This window comes from Priapulus caudatus, unplaced genomic scaffold, assembly GCF_000485595.1.
Source record: "Priapulus caudatus unplaced genomic scaffold, Priapulus_caudatus-5.0.1 Scaffold6442, whole genome shotgun sequence".
NCBI lineage: Eukaryota > Metazoa > Priapulida > Priapulimorpha > Priapulimorphida > Priapulidae > Priapulus > Priapulus caudatus.
Window position 1 is genome coordinate 796 of NW_014583503.1, and position 4,071 is coordinate 4,866.

At 47.9% G+C, this 4,071-nt stretch overlaps 1 long non-coding RNA gene across 1 annotated transcript; it reads left to right on the forward strand.

The window, feature by feature from the left end:
- The first annotated feature begins 1,581 nt into the window (after positions 1-1,581).
- On the forward strand, positions 1,582-3,214 carry LOC106820082. Its single transcript, XR_001395547.1, has 3 exons — positions 1,582-1,721; positions 2,304-2,467; positions 3,191-3,214. It is a non-coding gene; the product is annotated as an uncharacterized LOC106820082 (long non-coding RNA).
- Positions 3,215-4,071: the final 857 nt, after the last annotated feature.

Sequence of the window (4,071 nt, forward strand, 5' to 3'; positions counted from 1 at the left end):
GTGTGTGTGTGTGTGTGTGTGTGTGTGTGTGTGTGTGTGTGTGTGTGTGTGTGTGTGTGTGTGTGTGTGTGTGTGTGTGTGTGTGTGTGTGTGTGTGTGTGTGTGTGTCTATATGTGTATGTGTGTATATGTGTGTGCTCGCGTGCTTTACGTATACGCGCGTCCCTCTCGCGGCGGGACAAGAGTACGACGACGTTCAGCAGTCTCGCGCGATCTCGCGAGCGACAATCGAATTCCCTCTCTCATCATCAAACTCGCGGCTGCGCATCCCCGCGCGCTCCTCGCGGTCACGTAACGTCTCGCGGGAACACGTCGACCTAGAAGCGATGACGCCGACGACAATGACATTGCGTGGCGGCAACGCAATAAAAAGATTACGACAGCGGGCGTGATTGTGTTGCCACCTCTCCCCCTCCTCCTCCTCCTCCTCCTCCTTCTCCTCCTATCCCCCCCTCCTCCTCCTCCTCATTCAGCGATGAGGGACGCGCGTAATCTAGCTAACCCGAGCAACGCGCGTGTGAATCGATGGCGAACCCCGGGTTGTAAAAACGCCGTAAAAAGACGCTCGTCTGCTGATGATGATGGTGATGGTGATGGTGATGGTGATGGTGATGGTGATGGTAATGGTGATGGTGATGGTGATGGCGGGTGAGTGTAGGCCAAGACGTGGCGCTCGTCGTCAGGCTGCAGCGTAAATAGTTCACGTCGGGTCCCCAACGGCGGTACAAGGGGGGAGGGGAGCGACGTGGTGACAATTTGTGTGGCGATGCAATGGTGCTGACGTCACGGGAGATTCTATCCTGTCGCTCGCAGAGAATCATTTCTCTGTTCTTTACGCGCGTCGATTGGGTACGAATCGGAGCGGATTTTTCGGGAGAAAAAAAAACAATTATCCAATCAGAAATTATTTACTCTTGCCGGTAATTACTCCCAATATTATTTACTCCCACAAATCGCCTCTTATTTGTTTACGCTATGATTTACCACTGCTGTTTACTAAATACTGCTCATTTACTAACTAAATCGCCTCTTATTTGTTTACGCTATGATTTACCACTGCTGTTTACTAAATACTGCTCATTTACTAACTAAATCGCCGATTATTTGCTCCCTGTTCGATACACACGCTCGCCAATCGAGCGGACGAGTCTGAGCGAACGTTTAGAGAAATCCCGCTATTTTTGACACGTATATGTTCGTTATGTTTTGAAAGGCCGGCAAACGTATCACGCCTATTTACTTTGCCTTGCTACAGTCGTATAATTGCGTCGGTAATAGAGCGAGCTAGCTCATAGACCCGCTTATTCGACATGGTCGAGTTTTTTTTAACGAGCAGCAGAGGCGTCTGTTGACCCACCTGCTTTTAAGGCCCCGTCTAGCCCGACGGTATATAGAACAAGGATAGAAAGAGTTTATGTATACAACCGGCCCCCTTCACGTATTTGCTCTCGTGTACGCTTCGTCATATCGCCGCGAGCGAACTCCCAATTATTTTCGGCGTGTTGATAAATGAAATGAAAATGATTGATTTTGTTTCTGTCTTTCTTTCGCGCGCGCACCATTATCAGCCGACGAAAACAATCCGCTGAAGCAAGGTTTGCGAAAGCTAGCACGTCTTCTCCATCTGCCCCAACTTGTGGCGCATTGGCCAAAAGCGTTGACGTTTTCGTGCAAGGACGAAGACGAGGACGACGACAAGCCAGGACCGTATCCAGTCCCAGGTGCTCCAATCATGCCGTTTCGCTACACACACACACACACACACACATATATATATATACATATATGTGTGTGTATATACATATATATGTGTGTGTGTATATATATATATATATAGCGAAACGACGCTATTTCTCATGCTGCTGCTTCGGGTTCCGTACGCGAGCGTTGCGGCTCTGTGGGGAGTGGCTAGAAGCAGGTGTAGCCATAGCACTAATAGACAGTGCCATGCATTCGAGACCGCACTATTACTATTACTCGTGGAAATCGGCTGGCACGTCAAACACACGAGAAACAAATATGGCGCGCGCGTTTTAAAAGCACTGCATTTCATCCTCGCTTGCATGCACGTGTCGTTATTTGAATTTCGAATTACAAATTTTGGATTTCGAACGTGAAAGTTCGCACGAACCTAGTATAGGTCCCAATCCTAGGTAATAGCGCCCCATACACGCCAGTCCGTATTATTATCCGCATATATCATAAATAATTAGTCGGCGTAACTGAACCAATGATTTCTGATAACGGAGTTCTGTTTTCCCCAAAGCTACGAACTACGAAATATGCGTGCTCTTGTTCGACAGAGAATAACATCATGGTAGAGATGAGTGCGGTGCGGCACGACCAGCGTCCACTAGATTTCACCGAAACGTCGGTTAACCATGTGCCAGACTCCATAGAGGCCGGAAGCATCGGCATGTGTTCGTCGCCTGGTGACAGCATAACTCAACAGAGCGCTCCCAAGCTGGTGCGTCTGCTTTATTGTGTGTTAACGTTAACGCCCACTTCTCACCGCCACGCGTCGTGTTGATCGACCTTATTATAGATGATTATGCGATTAATATTTATAGGCTATTTCACCCTCTTATTTATAAAGGGGGTAACGTATTATTCGTTTGCCACCGCCTGCATATGCCTATAAACAATCGCGCTTACACGGGCGCGCACACACACACACACCACCCCCCCCCACACACACACACACACACACACACACACACACACACACACACCACGCCTTATCACGCGGCGGAGATGGGAACGAAGGCCTATGATTTAAAGGGCAGTTGGAGGTCAACGGCGCTATGCGTGAAGGAGTTTCGTCTCCGAGCTATACTGACAACAAAATCGCGGTGATGGAGAGGGTAGATTAAAGTCGGCATCGCGCGCAGACAGCGAGTGTAAGAGATACATGTGTCTCACTACACATCACACACACACACCACACACACACACACACACACACACAGCACACCACTCTACGCACGCAACGCAGCCACGCACGCACGCACCAAGATCCACCAACGCACGCACGCACGCAACCGCACGGCACGCACACACACACCACACATGCACGCCCCCCACACACACACACCATCCTCTGCTAGAATCCTACTACATTCTCCGCTCATGTCATTGCGGTAGTTCGTCTCTGGTAATGATTTGACGATTTGGTTTTTAGCACCGACAGCACGACAGCGACAAGGTCGTACAGGGCATGCACCGTGGCCCAGCTCACAACTGTCGATTACACGGGCGAGTACAGAACGAGCGCAGCGGAGAGGCCTCCATACACTGCGATGTCGACCGCGCGCACACATAAAACATGCTTCCCACATTTCTTATCAGACCGTACGTTGGCGGCGTAAGAAGGCGAGAGAGGGAGAGAGAAAGCGAGACGAGAAGAGAGGGGAGGGAGAAGGAGGAGAGATAAAGAGAAGAGAGAGACAACGAGAGAGAGCGAAAAGAGAGAAGATGATAGAGAGAGAAGAGCAAAGAAAAAGAGGAGGAGTAGATAGATAATACCGATAGATAGATAGATAGATCGATAGATTAGATAGATAGATAGATCGATAAGATAGATAGATAGATAGAAGATAGAAGATAGGATAGATAGATAGATAGGATAATAATAATAGAAGATAGATAGATAGATAGATAGTAGATAGATAGATAGATAGATAGAAGATAGATAAGATAGATAGATAGAATAATAGATAGATAGTAAGAGTAGATAAGATAGATAGATAGGAGAGAGAGAGAGAGACACACACACACACAGAGAAAGAGAGAGAAAGAGAGAGAGAGAAAGACAAACAGAGAGAGAGAGAGAGAGAGAGAGAGAGAGAGAGAGAGAGAGAAGAGAGAGAAAAGAAGAGATAGAGAGAGTAGAGAGAGAGAGAGAGCGAGACAGAAACAGGGAGAGGGAAAATAGAGAGACAGAGGGAGCGAGATGATGAGAACGAAGCAAGTGAAGTGCGCTTGTCGTCAGCTTGTTACTTCGCTTGATCTTGTTGTGCCGTTAATAAAAATAAGCCGTTAAATATATCTAAATAACGTTTACGCGTAATA